This window comes from Haemaphysalis longicornis, unplaced genomic scaffold, assembly GCF_048455015.1.
Source record: "Haemaphysalis longicornis isolate Haplotype H1 unplaced genomic scaffold, Haemaphysalis longicornis Haplotype H1 scaffold_1, whole genome shotgun sequence".
Lineage (NCBI taxonomy): Eukaryota > Metazoa > Arthropoda > Arachnida > Ixodida > Ixodidae > Haemaphysalis > Haemaphysalis longicornis.
This window is the reverse complement of record NW_027526203.1, coordinates 324,443,633-324,457,783: the sequence shown is the minus strand read 5'-3', so window position 1 is coordinate 324,457,783 and position 14,151 is coordinate 324,443,633.

Genomic DNA, 14,151 nt, shown 5'->3' with positions numbered 1-14,151 from the left:
ACATCAGGCCGGGAAGTGGTGTATATATCGTTGTTCACCAAACTGGCAACGCCACCGCCTCTAGAACCTGTGTCCTTACATAGTTTGGGGCAGCCGGGTGCACAAATGCTGATATTGGCAACATCAAGAGACAGCCAGGTTTATACAATTGTGATAATGTGAGAAGGAATCACGTTCAAGTCAGGGGCGTAGCCAGAAATCAGAAATTTTGCTCGCGGGGGGGGGGGGGAGGGGCAGGGGGAGGGGTGACTGAGATTGCACCTCGACCTCCTCCGTGTGATTTTTCAAGGGATTAAAAGTATGTATAGTAAATACGCACCTATCAACTGACAATATACAGAATATAACTGATAACTATAACCGAATATAATAGCGAAAGTCTACGACTCATTACCGGCCTACCCACTTACACTAGAGTTCATGACCTTTACGACTGCAGTAACATGCCTACATACGCCGACAGGGCATACGCACTCCGTAAGTCACATGTACAACGACTGTCTACCTCACGGTACGGACGACATATCCTTGAAGCCATTGGCCACAATACCTCGCAGCTGCCAGGCATAGCCAACACATCAGAACCATGAACCACCCAATCATCAACGGATCCTAAACCAGATCCTCAACCACAAAACCGGCGGAAATCTGCAAAACAACACTAGAAGCGGTCTTGCCACTCTGATACACTCAGCATCTACACTGACGCATCTAAAACAGAATCCAGCACAACTGCGACGTGGCATATACTGGCATTTAACGTCAATGGCGTTCATTCATTGCCACCAGATACCACCATTAAAGTGGCAGAACTAGAAAGTATCATCCTCTCACTTCGTCCCATTGTTCATAACATATCACCTTTTTCCATGTACAAACTCGCACACATTCACACAGATAGTCGGGAAGCTTTCCTGGAATGTCGTCATCAACTATCATACAGTCTAGGAGTTAAGGAGATCCAAGAAATCAAGATCATCCTTCATCAAATGAACATCGACGTCACCATCACGTGGGTGCCCGGCCATCCCGGAATCCCCGAAATGAGGAAGCCCATTTGGCGGCACGTGCATCGTTCACAACCGTGCCCCAAGCCAGCTGGACGCCTTCGGACTGCGATTATGACCCTGACGAGCACCCTACCGCCATCAAACAGCAACGGAAAGACTTTATGGCTTCCCTGGTCAACCACTTTCCCATTCCCAATTCCTATTCTCGCTCTCAACAAGTCCGCCTAAGACAGCTACTGACAATTACGAACCTTTCCCCTGCAAAGCGACAACAGTTTTTTTATTCGTCACCGAATCAAGGCATGTGTATCCCCTGTGAAATTCCGGACACCACTGAGCACATTATTTGGACATGCCCTCGATTTCAAACCGAAAGACAGATTCTCCTAGACACCCTTCCCGCTAACGTACGACCAAATTCCTTAAACGTACGACCAAATTCCTTAAATGATCTTCTGCGTTCCTCCTACCCACCTAATTTAGCGAAGGCAGTGTGGGACACTCTCCTGCATTTCATATCCCAACCCACTACTTTTCCGTTGCTATTTCCCACCCATACCCGTCGTGAACCTTAACTTATCGCTACCCCTAAGGTGGTTTGATGCACTAGTAAAAGACCCCCCGGTGTTTTTTCTACATTTCAATGAACGTTAAAAAATAACTCATATAACTGATAATATAACATAATGGTATAACTATTCACTGACACTAAGTAACTATTGCTGTAACGAACAAAAAATAGAATATTTCATTAAAAATATTTTTCGCATGCGCCGAAAATTGTGGCAGAATTGCTATCACCGCTCGATATTTTCTGTTGTGCCTGTATGAGAAGAAATAGCATTTACAGAATATCAAAATGTAGAACAAATATAAACATGTATGGTTAGAAAACATGGCCGCAAAAACATCGAAGTAAACAACCAATCCATTTAAACTAACAAGCACGCAGCCGATATTATAAAACAGAAAAAACACAAAACGAACAACTTGTGTGCGGGCATTGTATTTTATTGTCACTTCGTCACCCAAGATTTTTTTTTTTTTTTTCATTTTTGCACACGTGCGACGGTTAGGGACAAGTCTTAACGCCGCGGTCATTTATGGCAATATATTGCGTAGGAGCAGCTTGTCAACCGTAGCGTGCTGCGGAAAACTGTACCAAAATTATTCGCACCAAAAATACGTTAAAATGTCCAGTTGTGGTGAAAAACAGCGAGAAGATTATATTTGGATCAGAGCAACAAAAGTGTCACAGGCAGCTAAGTGTGCATTTATACAGAAAGCCCGTTTTAGATTGTGCGAATTTACCGGTGAATACGCTACTGCGGCGCCGCTCGTGAGCGAAACGGCATATTTTTGTAGCTGTGGCAATAGATCGTTTATGAACGGCACCGCCGCAGCAAATTCGCGAGTAAACTTGCAACATGTAGAGGAGGGAGGAGGGGGGGGGGGGGGGGGGGGTGACGGAGTCCGATGTCGTTAGCGCGCTGGTTTCCGGCGGTGGTCCTGGTTGCATGGAGGTACTCAAACAGCCAGGCCTGCGGTTTCGCCCGCGAATCTCCCTTAGTTTGTTGTGAGCAGCGACCCTCCGTCGCGTCGCGGAGCAAGCGCTCGCAGCACACTCCCGTGAATGAAGGCCTTGCAGATGAGTACTTAGGCATGCCAGGAGGGAAGCGTGCCACAAAGGGAGAGTAGGTGTGCTTTCCGGACAGGATTCCTGGGCGTCTTGACAAAATCCTAGGGTGGTTTCCGGCACAGGTCGCCGTGCATGAGAGAACAACATTTTTTTTGGTAGGGGGGGCTTTAGTTTCATAAGCCGCCCCCCCCCCATTTTCCTACGCCCCCGGTTCAGGTTTATATAGTACTTTCGAGGTCAGTTATCTTGTTGACGAGACTCCCAGCATTAATACTAAGGATCACCAGGTCTGGTAAAGTCATGCATTGAATTACTGGCTTAGCTGATCGTTCGTGTTTTTTTTTGTGTGTGTGCGTGTCGTCTGTTTGGGGCAGCTTTAACTCCGATTTTATTATTCCAAATCAACATTTAATATCTAGCTTCAATTTTGTCAAAAAATTTCTTATTTTTTCTTGGATCTCTCGATTATTCTGTAGCTGTCCCGTATTTTTTTTTCTTATGTTAGGAATCCTGATAGAAATGTCCTACTCGCCGAAATATTGGGCGCTTTAAATTTCAGCTAGTTTGATTACTAGGGCGCAAATATGACTCATTCAAGGCAAAAAAAGGACTTTCGTCGCCCTCGGCGGCGTCAGCACGAATGGTCCAACTGGCAGCTGCTGTCAAGAGAAAATAAAAGGAGATTTGCGATCGATTATCTTCTGTCTCTTCACATAAATAACCTTGGCGTTCACATTAGCGCTAATCTGCAATGGCATGAATATATTAATTATGTTACTAATAATGGTAATCGCATGCCTGGCTTCTTACGCCGCAATTTTGCTCTTGCTCCAGTGTCTCTAAAGCTTTCACTATATAATAAAAAATTTCTCCCACCTCCCCTCGCGGGAACCCCTGTGTAGATGCGACGCATACGGGGTTCCGCTGTTGTTTCTGTTAGGTTGATTCTCCCATCGCGTGAAACGTGCCGTGAACCCCCTGCCGCGGCTATGACGCAACGTGGCGCGGCTATGACGCAACACAATCCAACACAATCCACTTTAATCCAATCCAATCCAAATCCAATCCAATCCAAGCCAACCCAAGCCAAGCCAATCCGATCGAATCGAACCCAATGCCCCTCGCGAGAGAGAGTTCGCTATCGGAGAGGAGAGGGGGTGAGCGGCGGAGAGCGCAGCTCGCGCGGCGAGGAGAATGGGGGAGGGGCGGACGACAACGACGCCGACGCTGCATGGACAAGGCGAGTGAATGAGAGGCAGTCGCATCTAAAACCCTCGTTAGATCAAAATCAGAATATGCATCATCGATTCGGGACCCTCATTTGGTGGTGTTGTCTTCATCTTTGGAAGCCGTTCAGAACCGCGATGCTCGATTCATTGTCACAAACTACTCGCGAACCGCTAGCATCACGTCAATTAAATCTGCTCTTAAACTCAGTGGCCTTGCTATTATAAAGAAAATTGCGCGTTCGTGCCCTTTTGATAAGATTTACTTTATTGACCCCATTCTAAAACAGGAACTCATTTCTGCTCCCTCCTACAACTCGGCAAGTAACGACCACGGGTACAAAGTAGCGGTTCCCAACTGTCGCACGAACCCCTACTTTACTTTTATGCCCAAGACCTGCGACGACTGGAACCACCTCCCGCCTCCATCGCCAGCATTCCGGATCCCACATCGTACAAAACAGCTATAACTAATGTATAAATTGTCACCCACTGCGCTCTGTAACGCCTTCGAGATTTGAGAGTATCTTAAATAAATAAATAAATAAATAAATAAATAAATAAATAAATAAATAAATAAATAAATAAGGGAAAAACCCCGGTCTTCAGAGCACGAGCCGAGCCCGTTACCACTGCGTCAACACACCCTGCCAGATGGAACATGAGCACGCCTTGTGCGCGGGTCGTCACCACTGAACGTGACGGCACGTCACTAGAACTGGTGCACGACAGCCACGGAGATCTACGATTCTGGTGAAGCTCGCGCTTCAAGTGCAGTGTCTGTTCATTGTGATGTCAATATATCTTTGGGTCCATACGTAATTAAAAGATGATGATGATTATGCCCTGGATGTTTTTCGCTTGCACCCACAAGGGGGACAGGCCAGGGCAAAATCGTTGACTGTGCTCCGATTGAAGCTTAAAGGATTAATTTATTTTCCAAAAGAGAAGAGTGTGAAATGAACACTCACTATGATAAAAACCCGAATTACCCAATAATTATACATTTCTCAGCAACTCAAGCGACCTGTAGCAGAAAGATAAGTTTGAATGCAATTAAAAACATTCATTTTTGTGTAGCCCAAATCTGTTGCCACAAAAGATAAGTGGGATGGAAAGGGTCCGCCCCATACGCTATATCGACTCCTTCAGTAGAACCAGTCTAGCTGCCGAGAAGCGGCGACAGTTAAGAAACAAATTGTTCGATTGCTTCCGAGACCTCACCCCGTACATGCGAAGGTCAGCCAAGGAGGATTAAAGTATGGCGATCCATTCTTTTCCAGGCGAACGCCTTTACGACGCGTTCTTTTTTTTTTTTTTTTTTTGATGAAAGATAAAGTCCTTTCGCTGTGAAGCTAAAAGACTTCAGCTCTGACAAAGTTCTACGAACAATAACTATGATGGTGCTTAGCATATCCACTGCCTCAACTTGAAGCTTATTGAACGCAAGGCCTCAAAATATGACGGTAGACCTAACATCATGCTTTGAGGTCTAACGTCGCCAGCGGATATCCGCTGAGAAAAACACTCATTGTACTTACTTTCTCAACGTACTTGAGGCTGCGGGAACTGGTTGGCGTCGTAATACCTCAAAGCGAAATGTTAGGACTAAACTCCGGTGCTTTAGAACATACCCGACAGTTCGTGCCCGTAGAGTTGCACATGCCGGGCATTGGGAAAATCTTCATAAACAAAACGTGTGCAGCTGCAGCCCGTGCTGCTACTGACGCTGTGGAGAATCAATCAATCAATCAATCAATCAATCAATCAATCAATCAATCAATCAATCAATCAATCAATCAATCAATCAATCAATCAATCAATCAATCAATCAATCAATCAATACTTGCCTGAGCTTTGAATCCCGTATGCGTGCTCTGATGACAGGAAAACGTTACACACAGAGTACCACATACCCGGTATGAGATATTCAAGGCTTTATAATCAGGAATGTATGCTGCTTTCCCATGATACTGCGTGGTTCTTGCGCCGAACCATTTAATCAAAGCATTTATAAAATATTCCACGTACTTACGCCTAACCCACGTTTCCCAAGTGAAACGTCCCTATAACTTTTTGTCTGTTTCTTCACCGCCGCGTACTGAACCAAAAGGACGTATACTGCTGGACGCGCTGGTCCTTCTATATAATGTCTGGCATTTTCCAGTCTGGCCTGCATTGTGCTAGTTGGACACTGCAATTGGCACGGCGGGCCTCTTAAAGTTTCATTAATTGTCTTTCTCTTTATCCTCCTCTACTTCGCCGAACACTGTTCGGGGATCTTAAGATTGCGTGGTTATTTTCCTTGCCGGCTGGAAGGGAGTTACTTTTGTGCTGAGCGATGCTGATTGCCTTTTGGCCGGCTAGAATCGGGTGGGAGTAATCCGAAGAATCTCTTTTTGTTTTTTGCTTGCAAGGCAGGGATTAGCTGGGAACAGAGATCTCCACAGAAGTGATTACTGCACGCCGCAAGGCCACCGCCGGACTGCATTGTTCGCGGAACATGTGCCACTGAGTGGACATGGCAGCGTTCTCGAAGGCAACTTTTTTGGCAGCATTTTCCTTAATGCCGCGTTTCCCTCGACCCAGGAGCGAAGTTGACGGGTGCGGTCGGTGGGGTCCCCTAGGGGAGCTTTACTGGAATTTCTGAAAGTTTACAGCGGCCTGATGGGGTTGAAGAAGAAGTCACTTTTAGCTAGGGATGCCCAGTTTCTCAATTTGTACACGGGATTCCCACGGCGTATGCCTCGATCGACTTCGGTAGAAAGACCGAAAATTCCCGATATTTTAAGCACGTAGCTTAAAATATCGTTGCAATAAAAAGTTATGGGGGTACCTAGTCTTTCTGTCATGATGTTAAATGCCGAATAATTCCGTCTCACTGTGTTGTGAAGTCATATGTGTGGGTGGGTATGCTCGGTATGGGTGGGTATAATCGGTGAATTGGTGTGTCGGTCGTGAGCATCTGAGGGATTCGGTCTTCGCAACTATCCAGTCCCCCTGAGTGGAACGGAACGTTAGACTAGGGCGTGGTACGTTGACGTTGCAGCACGGCTGGGAGTTGCGAATGCGCAATGATGTTCACACGACAGCTGGCATCGTCACTGCCGATTCCTTTCAATGGGCACGTGTGATGTGTGGGCGGGTATGACGACGTCGCAGCCAAGTGTAAATAGGTGAGTCGCAAGGACGGGAGCTCCTGACGGCTGCTGCCAGCCTCACTTGCCAATCCAGCCGAGTGGGTACATTGTTAGGCCGTTCCAGCCAATGGGGAATTTCGATGACGGGGTTCGAGGTACATGCAGCCAATGAGAATTCTGATCGCAGGTTTCGGGTTATATGTAACTAACGGGAAGTTCTTAGACAGGTCGCAGATCTGAGAACGGCGGTTTTCTTCAAATCTTAACCAAGTAACGCCTGAGTGATGCGGACGCATTAAAATAAGCTTTTATAAAGTGATAGTAAGACTAAAAATACACTCGAAACGGGCCAGCCACCCGCCGTCTTACGCGTTTTTTATTCTTGCTCTCATAATAGTGACTAAAGACTAGCCGAACCGAACTGCGACCGTGAAGCCGTCGTCGATAGAGCATGATCATCCAAGTAGAACCCAGCTAAGGCGATTCCTCTCTTCAGCTGCTAGATTTTTTCGTGGTACTATTGAGACATTATCTGAAATAATGGGACATCGCTCTGGGCGTTCGCATTGTTTTACTACTTGCCCCAAGTATAACGAGTCTGCGCAAGTCACCACTCATTTCTGTTTTTTTTTTTTAAATGCAAATGCATTTCATAAAATTGGATCGCCGCAACACCCTCATTACGCGGAACCAATTGTGTGGTATTCGCTATGGCCTATAGTTGCTTCCGGTATCCTCCGAAGTCAGAGGTTTCCTAATGTCACGCCTCCTAAATATCATGATTGGAAAATACATTTTTACATAGAATTCATAAAACATTTTTCCTCTTTAAATGAATACCACAAAAAGCAAGTGTAGGGGTCGTATAACACACTGCGTTTGTGTTGACTTTCCCTTAAATAACGCGGTAAGAATTCCACAAGGTAGTCCTTTATGTTAGGGTAGAATCATTTCACAGCCAGAAAAAGTTTATATCACAAGCACGTATACCAGAGGGGTGGCAAAATGTTCGCAATAAATCTTTTTAACCGCGGGTAAACTTTCCAAGTTTCCACAGTGGCCTCAGCCGCTGAGCCAATGTTGGGTAAGTTCACAGGCATATATAGTAGGCACGATCGAATTGATTTGATTGATTACAGGGTTTAACGCGCCGACGCAACGCAGGTGATGAGGCGCGCCGTAGTGGAGGGCTCCGGATTAATTTTGACCACCTGGGGATCGTTAACGTGCTCCGAAATTACGAACACACGGGCGTTTTTGCTTTTCGCCTCCATCAGAAAAGCGGCTGTCGCGGCCGGGAAGGGAACCCGCGTCCTTGTGCTCAGCAGCACAACGCCTTAGCCACTGAGCCACCGCGGCGGGTAAGATCAAATGGGCGCTAAGCAAACTAAGGTAGTGAAAACTGTCGAGTGATACAGGAGAAGCCTATACGTTGCAGGCATTTGTGTGCGCAATTCCAGGGCATAGTGATCGGTGAGTGGTAGAGAGAGAGAGAGAGAGAGAGAGAGAGAGAGAGAGAGAGAGAGAGAGAGAGAGAGAGAGAGAGAGAGAGAGAGAGAGAGAGAGAGAGAGAGAGAGAGAGAGAGAGAGAGAGCACCCGCTTGGAAAGGATATGAAGTACAACCATTGTCGGCCAGGTGGTCACGACAAGGACAAACATTTTATTGCGCCTTTAAAGGCCCCTTAGGGGGGCGTGATGACCGGCGTACCGGTGACGAAACATCCGCCATGGAGTTGTGGGGTTTTAATGTTAAGAGCGGGAATGAAGAAAGACCCATTCTGAGAGATCAATTATATGACGACGCACCTTCGCAACATCTTGCGGACCTTGTGATTCTGTGAGACGCCGTCAGCTGGTTGCCTTTCTACAGAAAGGTTTGTAGTACCCACATTTTAGATCTTCTGTTGATCTTTAGGCATAACAATGCTCTGACTGTGCAACTCGGGCAAGAAAATAGATGGAAATCAGACAGAGCGATAATCACCAGTTGGGCTGCAGTGGCGGAAGAGGAGTGGGGCGACCCGCCGCGGTGGCTCAGTGGCTAAGGCGTTGCGCTGGTAAGCACGAAATCGCGGGTTCAATTCCCGCAGCGGCGGCCGTTTTTCTGATGGAGGCGACGAGCAAAAACGCCCGTGTGTACGAGATTTCAGCGCACGTGAAAGATCCCCAGGTGGTCAAAATTAATCCGGAGCCCTCCACTACGGCGCGCCTCATCGCCTGCGTTGCGTCGGTACGTCAAACCCAATCAATCAATCAATCAATCAATCAATCAATCAATCAATCAATCAATCAATCAATCAATCAATCAATCAATCAATCAATCAATCAATCAATCAATCAATCAATCAATCGAATAAAATTAATCAACGAGGAGTGGGGCGATAGGCATTTTGATGTTGCTGGAACCGTTTTCTTTAGCTGCAGAAGGAAGCTTTATGGCAGCCAGTTAATGGCCAAAACGTGCACGGAGTGCATGACTTTGTGAAACTGAATTATAGCAAGCTGCTCAACGTACCTTACAGGAGTTTAAGGCCGTGGCTGGAGCGGTTTTGGGGCTGAATTGAAACACTGATTTCAGCAGTTGTGACAGCTCGAAATAAAGCACAGCGTAAAAGTATCGAGGCGAAGACAGGCGCATGCAAAGCACTAAGCCCGTGGATGCTTCACGGGCTTCTTTTTGGGCCTGTTCTTTCATGCGGTAGTACACGTAATCGGACCTCACGCCATCGTTGATCATATGCACTTGCGAAGTTTCATAAAATATTCATCCCAAGAACACAGAGGATCGAAGAAGTCGTTTCAAGCCCCACAACGATTGTCACCAAAACAGAAAATACAGTCGACGACCGATTATTTGCACCTTTAAGTGACCGCGAAAATGTCCGAAAAATCAGGCAGTCAGAATAAGCAAATGTTCTCCCATAAAGCTCAATGTCCTGGTGCCGGGAAAAAGTCCGAAGAATCAAGCATGTCCGAAAAATTAGGCGTCCGAAAAATCGATCGTCAACTGTAGTAGTCAGATCCTTCGTTACCGTCGCAACATTATTCGCCGCCCATTGCATGCTGGCGTAAATTGGATCGACCCGAAGCACAGAGTGCGGGGCTCATACGGGGTGTGTGCGTGTGTGCATGTGTGCTGGGGCTGGACCGACCACATAACACGGGCTGCAGTGATGTCGGGTCAGGAAGAAAAGGGTTCTGGAATTTGTCCGAGTGCGGGTCACTGTCAGGTGTGGGGTCAAGAAAGGAATGGGAGAAGCCATAAACATTTCTCGCCATCCACGGTCCCAGAAAGGGTATTTTACGCGTGCTCGCGTGGCCCTTATTTCGCGTGTTTTGTACAGAATACAGAAAACTATGGAGACACCGTGATATAAACAGGATATTTTGGGCATTTGTCTTGAACGACTGTATGACGGAGTGTCAGATGAAGAAAAAAAAAAAAACGGATCACCCGATGATTTCAGTGCCCTAGCCTAGTTTTTCCTTCTTACAAGTTGATAAACACAATACGACCTGCACGCAGCACGCAGAAGCCTTTTATCGCGTCTCCTCGGTCGTACTTCTGCTTGTCCTTTCGATTCATAATTACAAAGGCAGCTCCTACATCATGGTTCACTTGAGATCCATCTGTAAGTAACACGAGAATATTGGCTCCTTCTACTGGTTTTGCCGTAATATAAAAATGATACCTAAAAATGTAACGAATCAGCCCGCGTTGAATGCTTTGACAGTCCCAGCGACACAGACAGCGGAGCCTGTTTGCGCCTTTGAATTAACCTTGTTATGTGTGTGTACACGCATATATTATTGTGCCATTTTAGTCAGTGTAGGCTATTCGTCTTTTCGGGCCATTTTGGACTATCACGGGCTATTTTGTGGCTATTTTTGGTCTTGCACTCAGAACATACGCCACTTCAAGGGTGACACTGTTTTCGTGCTAGTCCGGGCCGTCTCCGGTTGGGAAGGGGCTGTCGTTCTTCTGTTCTTCGAGCGCGGTTCTCTGGGCCCAGTAAAAACAATGAGCCGGTGTTGTAAGGAAAAAAAAAAGCTGCGGGTCAATGAGGTTAGTCGGCATCCGGGCCTGCGTCGTCCCTCGGCTCTGACACGTTGTGTATACGAGGTCGGCTGCCGAGAGCACTCGAGATAACTCAATCCCGATCCAAAGCCGCGCTCCCTTTGTGTCCGAATTTATAGCACCACCGCCCACTCAGTGGGCGACGCTTTTCTCGCGGCCATGAGAAGACAAAAGAGGGCGACGAAAAACTCATCCAGTGACTGGCAGCGCCCTCGCTGAGATTGCCGCCATGGCTGGGCGGAAGGAGCGCCACAACAGCGGCTATTTTCATCGGGATTCGCACGTGCTCCGCATGATGTGCCTCCGCACGGCCCGGCCTCGCTCGCCGCTAATGCCGCAAATGGGCCTGCGTAGCGGCACCCGGGCAACGACAAACGAAAAAGAACGCGTGCGTGCTGGGCCTCGCTTTATAGTAGCGGCCGTTGCGAGCCGTAGTGAGGGCGATGGCCGTGGCACGAGCCCCGCTCTGCATGGTGGCCTCTCAGGATGGACCCGAGGGGCTTTTCTACTCAGGTGCACCCCGCCTGGCGCTCACTTTATTACTGGCGTAATAAAAAAGGAGCATCCGCGGCTTCTCCTTTGTCCGCGACTCCTTTCCAGTTCCGGTGACACCTAAATGACAGAGCATTCATCTTCGGCGTTGTTTTGGCGTTCACGACATCCCCATTACTGTGGCCCGTTCGTTACGGACGCGAGAGCCGCTTTTTACATTACAAGAAAAGCTAACGACCTGCCGCTGCGGCTCACTCAACGACCAAGGCATTCTGCTGGGTAGCAATAGGTCCCGGGTTTGAATTTTGGCAGCGGGATATGTTTTTGATGAAGGCAAGAAAAAACGATTGTAGAATTTCGCTAACCGCTTCCAATAAATCAACAACCTGCCAGACAATCTGGGCACCTTCAGAGAGCACACTGCGTAAGGGCCATTGGGCTGGCTTGAGGATACCTTTTTCGACACCCGTGAGAATAGTTTCCCGAGACCCATTGCGTTTTTTTTTTGTATTGAAGGTACGGTGCATGACTACTACTGTCTCTGAGAAATCTAGGGGTAGCACTTGAAGAAACATTTCCGCAGTGACAAGCGCCAAATATAAAACGAGGAAAGGAAGTCTAGCCATTTGTAAAGGATGCAAGAACCCACGGTGCCGTCTTTGCCGATTCCCCGTGGGAGATATGTACACCCTATGAGGGCTCGACGGTGTGCATAAATAAGAAATTTTTGAAACGGGAAATAGTTACTTGGCTAGGTTGGCGAAAGCACGCACACGGCATTCGTCCACCCACCCAGAAATGATCTGCAAAAAGCGTGCACAGCTGCTAACTCTTTTCTAACGCATTCCATAACCTACTACGCGTTTCATAGCGCATACACCAGAAAGAATAAAACAAAAACAAAAAAAAATTCCCCGCATTTCCCCGAGGGGAAGAATGTGAAAGTGCGAATGCACGAGTTGAATTTGCGCGGTTCGGTAATGTTCGCGAAAGAGAGATCACACACACACACACAACTACAAAGAAAGAAAGATGCATTTATTCACAGACACCTATTTGTGTTGTCGTTGTACTTGATTGCTAGAGCGGATCTCAGCTTTGAAATTTCGTGTCAGTACTCCTTTAAGCGGGTGCATTAGCCCTTCTCACGCCCGATTCTTGGCCAATCCCCCACGTGGGTATGTGCCATGTCAGCGGCCAGGCAGCGCGCGCCCATCTCCCCCCGTTGCCAAGGAAGACGAGGAGATTCCTGGCCAATCCCCCACGTGGGTATGTGCCATGTCAGCGGCCAGGCAGCGCGCGCCCATCTCCCCCCGTTGCCAAGGAAGACGAGGAGCGCGCGCACCCGCAGCTGTTGCTATGCGGACGGCGGCGGACGCTTCAGGCTCGCTTAAGAAGTGCATTCGCACTTAAAAAACTCCCACCTCCCCTCGCGGGAACCCCTGTGTAGATGCGACGCATAGGGGGTTCACGTTGCAGCGTTGGACAGCGCAGGAACGGCGTTGGAACGATGGAGCGGAGCGGCGCAGGCACCGCGTTTTATAGCGCGCGTAACGGTGAGGGGACGCGCCGGCGCCAGTGCGTCTGCCGCGGCTATGACGCAACACAATCCACCAAAATCCACTTTAATCCAATCCAATCCAAATCCAATCCAATCCAAGCCAAGCCAATCCATTCGAATCCAATCCAATGCCCCTCGCGAGAGAGTGTTCGCTATCGGAGAGGAGAGGGGGTGAGCGGCGGAGAGCGCAGCTCACGCGGCGAGGAGAATGGGGGAGGGGCGGACGCCGACAACAACGCCGACGACGCCGGATGCAGGGACAAAGCGAGAGAATGAGATGCAGTCGCATCTAATATTCAGTGCGTTTTGTTCCATAGCATGAATCAGAAAAATAAACACGATGAATTGTGGCGAACTTTTTCATGTACTGCATCAAAAAAAAAGCGAAAGAAATGAGGAAGACACACTCTGCGCATGGTCAATTCCCATTGCCTTGCGACACGTTTTAAAGCACCAGTATAACACGAAAAAAAAACGAGCGTTAATCAGAACCCAGTGTCTAGAGTGCCGTCCGACGGCACTCTATCTGATGGCTGCAGGCATGGCTAGATTGCCGTCCAACGACATTCGAATATTTTAGGCTAAGTAGCAGCGACCGAACCGTCTGTCGTTGTAGTGTAGAGGAGACGTCTTAGCTTCTTGATCCCGAAGACGGTGGTTCGAGACCGGCTTTTGCCTTAATTGGTTTTTTTTTTTCATCTTTCCCTAAAAGTATAATTTTTATGGCTTAGGGTAGTTTGGGTGTTTTAAATGCTTTCCTTGCGTGCGTTAGGTCATGCTATGCTATGTTTAGGTTAGGTTTGCTTGCTTTGCGTTATCTAGAGCGATGTAGTGCCAGCCACGGCAATTTTGTTAGAAAACACCGGTGGACGACGATATAGTGGAGTGCTTATAATACCGTCGGACGGCACTCTAGACACGGCCTATGCTTTAAGATCCCGTGCAACTTTCTTGCATCGTACTTTCAGTGACCATATCGTACACAATGGTACTTGTTGCGTGCA